Consider the following 12,111-nt stretch of genomic DNA (forward strand, 5'->3'; position numbering starts at 1 on the left):
GTCATTAGAGACCATATACCAACACCATGTACCAAATTTCAGCCTGATCGGATGAAATTTGCTTCTCTCAGAGGCTCCGCATGCCAAATCGGAGGATCGGTTTATATGGGGGCTATATATAATTATGGACCGATGTGGACCAATTTTTGCATGGTTGTTAGACACCATATACTAACACCATGTACCAAATTTCACCCGGATCGGATGAAATTTGCTTCTCTTATAGCAATCGCAAGCCAAATTTGGGGGTCCGTTTATATGGGGGCTATACGTAAAAGTAGACCGATATGGACCAATTTATTCATGGTTGTTAGAGACCATATACCAACACCATGTACCAAATTTCAGCCGGATCGGATGAAATTTGCTTCTCTTAGAGCAATCGCAAGCCAAATTTGGGGGTCCGTTTATATGGGGGCTATACGTAAAAGTGGACCGATATGGCCCATTTTCAATACCGTCCGACCTACATCAATAACAACTACTTGTGCCAAGTTTCAAGTTGATAGCTTGTTTCCTTCGGAAGTTAGCGTGATTTCAACAGACGGACGGACGGACATGCTCAGATCGACTCAGAATTTCACCACGACCCAGAATATATATACTTTATGGGGTCTTATAGCAATATTTCGATGTGTTACAAACCGAATGACAAAGTTAATATACCCCCATCCTACGGTGGAGGGTATAAAAATGTACCTGTTTTTTGTTCTGCATTTTGATATATGCCATCATTTATTTTTATTTGCAGTTACATGATGTCTGCATTGGTACATTTGATGGACCCGAAGTAAATATGGAATGATTACTTATTGTTGAAATTGAGCCTAAATAGAGTGTATAAATATATGTGATGTTTGCTTGCACCACATTATAAACACAAATAAACAATGAATTAGTTTATAAATAAATAAAAACAAATAAATATAATTAATTTTGTGTTTTCTTTTCTCACGTGGCGTCTTTTTCGACGATGAAAAAAGTTTTTTCATAAAGATCAAAACATTTTAGGTTGTGACCATGTTCTTTTAACTGGAAGAAAAACATTTTTGACGAATACCATAACATTTTAGATCGTGACCATTGTCTTTTCATTCAAACAAAATTCTTTTTATCAATATAATAACATTTTAGATGAGGACAATTACATATTTCTTAGAACCACGTTCACTGAGTCAACATGGTTGCAGGTGAAAATGTTACATGGTCGCCGCAAAAATAGCTCCAATCATATTATTGTGCTCTTCGAATATGATTGTGACAATCATGTTTCTTCTCTGCGTGCAAACAAAATCGTTGAAACCGGATATGTGTTTTTTCAGTGTACTAGCAATAGACAATGTCCGATATAAAAAAAACCAAAACACAATGAATATTGTCCAACTCGCCGTTTCATCATTTCGTTGTCCACGCAACGACTTTACATTATATTCATCCGATCATCACTAAGATCACCACTAAACATTGGCCACCAACATAGCATAACACGGCGAGCGTGGAATACAATGTTTAATCGAAACCTCTGTGTCCGACCAGCCATTCAACTCCAACGGATTAAAGCGAGTAACACTAGAGACGAATATTTGTGAGTTTCTTGCCTTTTGCTCCCGTGTGAGTATTGCGACTGTTGTGGTAGTGACCACGTATGACCAGATACGAATGGAATATTATGTCGTAAAGATCATAATTCATTGTATAAAGTATTCATAACATTAACAATGTACAAATTGTTTTGGTCACAAAGCCACAAATAAACAATGGAAGCGGATATCTAAGAAGGGACCCACGAAGACCCATTCATTCATCCATCTATCTATCTAGCCATTCGAATGGAACAGAATTTTAACTGAATTTAACTGAGACGAATTGACGCTTAAATACCCTGGTTCTAAATGGAAACAAACGTTTCTGGAATAAAGTTAGTGAAGACCATCAACAATCATGTTTATTGGAGTCGAAAGACAAACGACGAAAGAAAGTTGACTATTACAATGGCTTTATTGAGAAGCGAGCCAACCAAGGGTATTAACATGTTATGATTTCCCTATTAATCCCGAATTCCACATTTCTTCTCATAATCATAACTACACCCATCCAATAACGCTAATAGAGAATTTGTTTATGTTGGTTTGTTTAAAGAAGAATCCAGAATTGAAGATTTTTAACTTATGTTTCGACAATGAGATGAAGATATTTGAATCGAATATTATTCAGAATATCGTACATATAAGGGCAACCGTGGTGCAATGGTTAGCATGCCCGCCTTGCATACACAAGGTCGTGGGTTCGATTCCTGCTTCGACCGAACACCAAAAAGTTTTTCAGCGGTGGACTATCCCACCTCAGTAATGCTGGTGACATTTCTGAGGGACTCGGCTATAAAAAGGAGGTCCCTTGTCATTGAGCTTAACATGGAATCGGGCAACACTCAGTGATAAGAGAGAAGTTCACCAATGTGGTATCACAATGGACTGAATAGTCTAAGTGAGCCGATACATCGGGCTGCCACCTAACCTAACACTGAAAAAAATATTGTCGTGAGGTCAAAGATTTCATGTCTTTAAAATACGAATGCAAATTTTGCTTAGCATAGAAGACGCATTTCTCTAGTATAAAGTTTTTTTCCTTGACCAAAGGTCGATAAACTTTTCAATGAAGTCGTATTGTCCTTATAATTAAGTGATTTGATTTAAAAATGGATATCATAACATGAAAGAAAAAATGTTTGGGTAAAGGTCAATTTGACTTTAATAATTTAGAAAAAATCTTTAAATTTAATGAAATTGTCTTTAAATTTATTGTCTTTTTGCATCTTGACTACAAAGCAAAAAATCGTTCAAATATAGGACATGTTTTTCAACACTTTATTTTAAAGACGTTTTTTACTTGAAACACAGCATAATTTCTACTAGAAGTCGAGTCTTAATTTGGAAAATAAAGTCGTCGTTAACTTGTTTTTAAAGGACTTTGAGCATATGAAGAAAAAAAGCTGAAAAAGCGAAAAATTAAAATTTGCTTCCTAGAAGCGAGTACACAAAATCCGATTTTAAAAGAAAATTGTGTCTTAAAAGTATACTTACTTGTATTCTCCGCTTCTTTGGCTCGGAATTAATACCAAATTTTTTAAAGTAAAGACAAAATCTTTGGAACCGGGTATGCTTTTTTTTCAGTGAACCTACATACACGCAAAAAAATAATTCTTTCCTCCCAAACGAAATTTTTAGACAAACAAAGTTAGTTTCTCATTTGGTTTTCGTTGAAAGGAAATGTATTTGGAAGAAAAGTATATTTTTTTGTGATAAACGTTTATTCTTTTCCAGGATGTAAAAACAATTTCATAAAGGCTAACTCAAAAAAATATTTTTCTGGCTAATTGCATTTTCCCTCACATCTTTCCCACTTCCACGAAGTTTTTTAGTTCTTAGCACCTTTTTCTGTAACACAAACAATGTAGAAGAAATTATACGATTTTATAAATTTTTATTTTTTTTTTTACCTTTCGCCTGGACGGAGAATCGAACAGCGGACCATGCAATTTGTAAGCCAACACACTATCCACTGAGCCATGTAGCCGTTATTGTCATCAATAGACAATTACCCATATAACTAAGTTATATTTATATAGCATAGCTTTCGGCGCCCACGAGCCGATTAAACAAAGCTTATTTAACAGAAAAATACATTTAGTTGGGCACCGTGGAGCAGTGGTTGCTACGTCTGACTTGCATGCCAAGGGTCGTGGGTTCGATCCCTGCTTCGACCAAAGTTTTTTTTCTTTTTTTTTACATATATTCCAGATATGATCGGAAGATTCCGAAAAAATTTTCAACATTACATTCTACGATATTAAATTTTTACTATGAACTGTAAAATGTGTCTTATTAAAGACCTAAATTTAGAAAAGAACAGTGTTTGGTATAAACGAAATGGACTGTGTTGTTGGTTCAAAAAGAACTTTTTTTACTGAAAAAATAAATATTTTGTAACAAACGAATTTTTTTGGTGATAAAAGAGTATACTTTTCGAAGCAATTCAAAAAACTCTAACAAAAAAAAACGTTTTCGGTACACGTTTTCCAAACGTTTTTTTTTTCTTTGCGTGTATAAGATCTCCTAAAAAAATATAAGTTTCAGTAATTTCAAACCAATATCCCCACATCATGATAGAAATTAATACATTTTTTTAGAAGATCTATAATGTATTTATTTCTATCATGAAGTGGGGATATTGGTTTGAAATGAACTGAAACTTATGTTTGTTTAGGAGATCTTATATCTTCTAACATTAACTATGCAGACAAAATCATGATTATTGTTTAGGGTTGGTTTAATAACCCATCAAAAATAGATTCCAAAAAAGTAGTTTGGATCCCCAATTTATTATTCGGAATTAGTGCAAACTTGGATTATCTCCAATGAATTTTACATGGGCTTGTCATAGGATGGAAGTACTCCATTTTTGGATCCGTTGCATTGTTCTAGATGTTGTTTCTTTTCTTACCTCCATATTCATAAAAGTTAACGTACACTTTAAACCTACTATTACAATACAAATTTATTCGATAAACTGTCAGTAAATTATTATGAATATGGGTATTATTATCTAATTTTTACAAATTGAAAAACTTCTTCGCTTCCAACGGGGGTTGAACCGGGGTCTGTTGACACCATAACAGAACGCCTTAGCACACTCAGCCACAAACGCCATTGAACACGATGCATCAAAACATGGTTCATGTGTCAGCCGCATGTCAAAAAAAGTTAAAGTTAAGTTGGCATTAGCAGCCCCTTTCTGGGGTGTAATATGTTCTAAAATACACCATATCGCATGAAATTTGCACATCAAGGAAGCTCCAGATCTCAATGTTGGGTGTTGGCGCAATATATTCCACGCTAGCAATTTTCGGTGGATTTTGAATAAAGGACGACACGTTTCTCTTTAAATGGTTTATTTCACAAATCGTATTTATATTGAAATTCCTAAAATGATTTTAATTATTATAGTTTTTACAGATGTTTCGAATGAATATTTAATTCTAGATATGTACTTTTAATTGTAAAAATTACCAAAAAATTCTTTGCAAAAGGAAAAGTTCTGGAATTGCACAATGAAGCGATACTATCAGCAGAATTGGATGCCTAAAATGGCGCAATTATTAATTAGAATATATTGACATTTAAATATATAATTACAGCGTTAACAAGTTAGGGATGCAAATTGACATTATATATTGGGAGCTGATAGTGTATGTGTCGGCTACACTGGGGATCGGTTTATATGGGGTTATATATAATTATGCACCGATATGGACCAATTTTTGCATAGTTGTTTGAGGACATATAGCAACATCTCGTTACGACATTAAGTCGACAAATCAATATTGGGTTAAAAGGAGAATATTGTACAAATAAGTATATGGTCGCTCTGAGAATATCTATGGGCGATCTTATTTCTTTTAAAAATTATTTTAAATAGCACCGCTTAATATTACGAGGGCGGTTCGGAAAGAGAAAGAGAATAGTTAATTTTTTAAAAATATTTTTTTTTTATTTTTCAATATAATCTCCTGAAACTTCAATACACTTAGTCCAACGCTTTTCTAGCAATTCTATCCCTTGATTAAAAAAGTTTTCCTTAAGGTCTTCAAAATAGTGGTTTACAACTGTAATTGCATCTTCATTTGAGGTAAAACGCTTGCCAACAAGGAATTTTTTTAGATTTGGGAACAAGTAAAAGTCACTGGGAGCTAAATCAGGCGAATAAGGTGGGTGGTCAAGCAACTCGTACTTTAATTCGTTGATTTTAGCCATTGTTAAAACACTCTTGTGCGCTGGTGCGTTGTCTTGATGAAAAATTATTTTTTTGTGTTGTAAACCAAGACTTTTTTCTCGAATTTGTACTTTTAATTGATCCAAAAGTTTGCAAAAGTACTCTGAATTTATTGTTTTACCCTTTTGCGGATAGTCAATCAATATAATACCTTTAAAGTCCCAAAAATCGTTGCCATAACCTTAACAACCGATTGACTTGTTTTTGCCTTCTTTGGGGCACTTCCTCCAGCTTCAATCCATTGTTTGGATTGTTCTTTTGTCTCTGGAGTATAGTGGTGGATCCATGTCTCATCAACAGTTATGAAACGATGCTTAAAATCCATTTTATTTCGCTTAAAACGATCCAAACAAGCTTGAGAAACGTTCATTCTTATGCGTTTTTGATCGAAATGCGGCACCCATCTTGCAGAAAGCTTTTTCATCTGTAGTTCTTCATGCAAAATTAAATGGACTCGATCATTTGATATGCCCATGATATTAGCAATTTCACGCACTTTTATTCGTCAATCATTTAATACCATATCATGCACTTCGGCTACAATTTCTGTTGTTGTTGCTGTTTTTGGACGTCCACTACGTGGTTTTTCTTCAATGCTTGTACGGCCACGTGTAAATTCAGCAACCCAATTGTTTACTGTTGCATATGAAGGAGCACTTTCACCTAACACATTCACCATATCGTTATGAATTTCTTGTCCCGATAAACCTTTTTTATGTAAATATTTAATGACAGCACGCATTTCTAATTTTTCCATTGTAAAAAATTGCGGATGCGTCTTTTTTGAACACCTGTTTCTATATGAAGGAGTTGCCAGATCGAAACAAAATTTAACATGTGTTAATAACAGAGATGGAAGTTTCCAAAACACTTAACTTGTTTCTGTTTATACCGCTCTTTTTGTACTAGGCTAAGAAGTTTCCGAACTGTCCTCGTATTTCTTTTTACTTGTTTTTCATAGATTTTGTTACAAATAACTCATTCAAAATACAAAAAAAAAAATAACCCATTAGCTCGGACGGTAGCGATTCGAATTAAAAATGAAACTATTGAGAGGATTATGAACATGTAAAGGAGAAACATCAAATGAAAAATGAAAACATTAAAATGTTGTGATATAAACCGATTAAAAATGTAACCAAAAAAAATAAAAACATTTATTTGGAAATCTTTAAACTAGAAGTTAAAGGTGACCGGATAGGGCCTAGCCATAAACGTTATTATGGAAAACTCCGCCAGGTCTTATAGGCTTAATGGAGAACAAATGCTAATGTTGTCTGGTGTATATCTATGGAAAGAGAAAATGCATTTGACAAATGACGAAAACCACTAAGGAGGGCGATCAAACAAAAGTGAAATGAAATCATTTTGAAATTTTGATCAAATAACAGCCAGGACCATTAAGACTGAACTCATTCAACTGCTTAACATAATATACTTTTTATAAGAAAATACAAAAGCAAAAGTATTAAAATTTGGAGGAAACAGTAGCATATGCATGATATGCATGTACACGAGAGAGGCACAGTGGTTTCCATGGTACACAAATTTAAACAAGAAAGAGATAAAGTATGTGATACTTAAAAGCCACTTGAGTCCAATTTTTGACTCATCTGAAAACATACCTTCACGAGGACTATACATTAGTCGTTTGATTGATATTGTGCCCAGCTTGTGATTTTCTTAAGTTTAGTAACAAACAGGTGAGTAAAGTAGACAATCGGCCGGGGCCGACTATATCAAAATCGGGCTATACATATATATGGGAAATATATATAAATGTGAACTGATTTGTATATTTCGCAGGTTTTGATAGCCCAATTTGGTAAAATTGGGCAATATACACTAGAAAAAAGTAGCTCGTAATTTATGACAAATTTTGAACTTCAATTTAGTTAATCACACTTCTACAATTCTATTCTTATTATTTTTAACTTTAAGCCGATAAGCCTAAGGTGCTAGTTGCTTTTTTTATAATATATCTATATATATAAAATTCAAATTATGTTTGTTTATTTGTTTGTTTGTTTGTTTGTTTGTTTGTTTATTTGTATGTTCCGGGTTGGCGCGAAAACGGCTGAACCGATTTACTTGAAACTTTCAGAGATCGTGGGGGGCACTCATGTGCTGAAAATAGGGTACCTCATTTTTTGACATATGGTCGCGGAGAGGAACCTCCCCTTTGTCCGACTTTTTGAAAATTAGACCAAAGTTGACCGATTTGCTTGAAACTTTCATTGAAGGTTGGGGTTGGCATCTAGACAAAGATCCGCTACTTTATATTTCGATATTTGGTGGCGGAGGGGGACCTCCCCTTTGTTCGACTTTTTTTAAAGTACAGTGAAAAAACTAAAATTCTCTAAATTATCTGAGATTTACAGAGAACATGCGGTGAGGTTATGGAATTAATATGGTGTACCTGATGATTTCATATGTGGACGGGGAGGGGGACCTCCCCCTTGCCCTACTTTTTGAAACTTGGAATAAAATTATGCGATTTGCTTGAAATTTTCATTGAATGTTGGGGTTGGCATTTAGACAAAAATCCGCTACATTATTTTTCGATATTTGGTCGGGGAGGAGGACCACCCATTTGCCCGACTTTTTTGTTAAAGTACAATGAAAACAAAACTAAACTCCCCCGACTAAAATTTTACGGAAAAATGGGTGAGGTTATGAAATTTATATCAGGTTCTTAATTTTTTAATATTTGGTCGGGGAAAAATAAAAGGGCATAGGGAGACATCCGCTTCTCTTAAGTATGTTACATACAGAGAAACCATTAATTAATACCTGATTTTGTGATATTTGGACGGCTTATAATTTGCCTTTAGGCTTATAATTTGCTTGACATTTTCTGGGACTTTTACAAAAGATACGCTACATCACTTTTCGATACATGATTTTTAAATTAGTATATGATTTTTCGATATCTGGTTGGGGAAGGGGAAAATTGAAATAAACTTTGTCGATTTACTTCGATAGAATTTATAGGGACCATTGAGTAGTTGTGAAATTAATATAGGGTACGTGATAGTCCGATATCAGATGGGAGTGGAGCGAAGGTGGTTTCCCTTTTGTCCGTTTTTTTTTTTTTTTTCTTAAATTGAAAGTAGAGGGTTGTCCGTAAATGGGAACTCGGTACATAATTTTATTATTTTTGCACAAGCTTCTGCCAGACTTCTTTTTAGTAAAGAACTTAAATTTACATGAAATTGGGAGCCAACATAGAGGATGCATCATTTTCCAACATTTTAGCAAATGTTAATGTGGTAACATTTTTTACTACTTTTGCTTTTTCCGATTTATTGGATGGGAAACAGTAATTCTTTGTATGTTATTATAATATAGTGCTTAATATTCAGATATGTTGAGGAGAAGCATACCTTTCCTTGACAAACCACTTAAAATTCACAAGAAATATAGAAGACTGTCCACACAGAAAAAAAAGTGTCTCGTAAAATTAAGAATATTTTTACAATAATTTATTACAAGAATTTTCCAGAATTTTAGTTCATTTTTCGTATCTTGAACGAAAATTAACTACTCGAAAGGAAATTTTACAAATTCTAAGTAGCAATCGTTTAGTTCATGGCCTACAAAATACGATGGAAATTTCCTTAAAAAATTTCTTAACTGGTAGTTAAAAATTCGTTTGTCACGCTATAAAACTACTTGTGAAATGTAAAGTATTTTCTAAATAATAAGTGCAATTTACTATAAGATTTTTTTCTATGAGAAAATATTTTTTTACGAAAAATGAACTTGAAAGTGGATAGCAATTTCTTACTGACTATTCCTATAGTTAATAATTGTTGGTAAAAAATTACACAATGAAATATTTTTAGTTCACATGTAATTAAATTTATAGACATTTTCGTCAAAAATGGTAGATAACATTTCATGAAAATTTTGCAAATTTTAAGTTAAACGTTTCATCGTTCATAAACTGGTGTGCCTTTACGAATATTATTCTTAGAGTAAATTGTCAGCAGATGCTATGAACTAATGCATAGTACAGAGATCTTTATCGGAATAGTGGAATGTGATTAATGTAAAGATGATGTTACTTGAGTTTTGTTGTGTATACATGAGCGTGGGGTTGTTTTTATTTTTGTTCATTTAGTGGCTTGTGTGTGTGTGTTTGTTATTCGTTGATGGTTTCTGGCTGGATGAGGTGTTGTTTTCAATAAAGGCACATGTGTTTTTGTTGTTGTAGGAATGTTTTGGCTTTGCTTGGTTTTGTTCGGCATGCTTCAGTTGTATAGTTGGCGTTGGCGTGGGCTGTTGCATCTTTTTAGCTGGTATGCAACAAGGGAATATAAAGACATGGAATATTTTGGATTTTTGAGACATATATTGGTGTTTGTTAATTAAACCTTTTAAATGAAAGTTATTAATATATTATCGGTAGTTTAGAAAAAAGTTATTAAGAATATTTAGTAAAATATGTTGAAATTTAAAGTGTATTGAAATTTTCTTTATTCAATGTAAAAAATTAATATTCAATTCCAGATGAATTTGGAAACTTTTTGTAATATCTCAGCGTACAGTTTATTCATAAATTGGTAAGTATTTTTTTAATATTGCTTTCTTTTGAAAATAATATTTTTTATGTATATTATTATTTGTTAATTATTTTTTTTTTTTTTTTTTGGAAACCAGTTTAATGTTTTTCTTTGTTGTAAAAGCGATATTTAATTTCAGAGCAACTCCAGACGGATTAAAACAAATTTAAAAAGGTAGAGAATTGGTAAGTTTTCTTTTAAAAATTGGCTTTCTTTCAACTAGAATATTTACGTTTGTATGACCTTTTTATCATCAAAATTACAAGTTTTTAATACCTTCTTTTAGTATTTCTTTAATTAAGTTTTTTGGAAACTAATGTAATATTTTTAATGTAAAAATAAATATTTAATTTCAGAATAACCCCTTAAAATTTGGACAAATTTTTAGTACTCCTTTGCCTGTAATTTAATAGTGAATTGGTAAGTTTTCTTTAACTTTCTTTTAACCCTGGACAGCCATCCTTATTTTTTGTACATTAACGTTATCCTTCGTCATTTTGACTACGGCTGATTTCAAGACGATATAATTTTCATCGTGAGCGAAAAAGTGAACCAAACTTGCATTTATTTTCTTATTCAATTTGGTTTTAAGTAGTATAAAACAAAAATTCATAAAACGGTCGAATTAGTATAACTTAAATTTACCATTTCCCAATAGACTAAAATGCATTTTAAATTGAAAATGAAATTACGTGTCGTCATTTTGATGACTGTCTAGGAATATCAAGAATATTTGGTTTTTTATGCATATTATTATTTTTTTCATTAGATTTTTTGAAAAGTTATTTAATAATTTTATTTAATATTTAATTTCAGAGTAACCCAAATAAATTTGGACAACTTTTTATATTTCCCCTCAGCGTACAATTTAATAGAGAATTGGTAAGTTTTATATTAAAACTTTGGCTTTCTTTCAACTAGAATATTTATTTTATTATATCTTTCACATCGATAACAACACAGTTTTATGAGTTTATTTAGAATACTTCATTATTTCTCTAATTGTTTCAGGTACAAATTTTATGAGATACGTTTTCCAAAGAAAAGTTGAATTCCTTACACCATTTGATAAAATGCCCCAAATATGGTAAGTTACAAGCTAAAATGAAGAATTAAAAATTATATTTCATTACATGGTATTAATTTTTATTAATTTTCATTATTGTTTCCAGTTTTTTTCCAGCAAGATATGTGAAAAAATTACCTACGATGAATAAAAAAAGGATAAGTCAAAATGTCCAAACAGCGGGTTCAAATGAACTACTCTCTTTTCCATGTGGTCATAATTTTTATTCACAAAAAACATTGTATTAAGAACTTTCATCATAAGTTTTTATAATAAAGTACTTTTGCTTAAAGATAGTTTAATTTTAATATATGAAAATTCTCATAATAGTAAAACGGTTTGTTGTTCCTTTAATTATTTAATTTCTCTATACTGTGGAATGATTGATTTAAAAATAGTCTAGTCGTCGACATTTTAAAGAGACTGTTAACCAATTTTTATTATCGGGTTTCCCACAAAATAAGCAAGTAAACCAAAATAATACTGACTTTTTAACTTGGTAGGTGTATATAAATCTTATGGTGTTGTAAAAATGAACTAAACTACAATGTTATAGATGAACTAAAATTTAAGAAAATTATAAACTAGACAAGTTGAAAAAAATCTTAAGGGCTAAATCATGGTCAATATTACTACAGTTTAGTTCAT

General features: G+C 32.2%; 1 long non-coding RNA gene across 1 annotated transcript; it reads left to right on the plus strand.

Moving 5' to 3' along the window:
* The first annotated feature begins 10,493 nt into the window (after positions 1–10,493).
* On the plus strand, positions 10,494–11,765 carry LOC142236423 (uncharacterized). The gene is made up of 5 exons (XR_012722025.1): positions 10,494–10,582; positions 10,754–10,817; positions 11,214–11,279; positions 11,409–11,484; positions 11,581–11,765. It is a non-coding gene; the product is annotated as an uncharacterized LOC142236423 (long non-coding RNA).
* Positions 11,766–12,111: the final 346 nt, after the last annotated feature.

This window comes from Haematobia irritans, chromosome 4 (assembly GCF_050003625.1).
Source record: "Haematobia irritans isolate KBUSLIRL chromosome 4, ASM5000362v1, whole genome shotgun sequence".
Lineage (NCBI taxonomy): Eukaryota > Metazoa > Arthropoda > Insecta > Diptera > Muscidae > Haematobia > Haematobia irritans.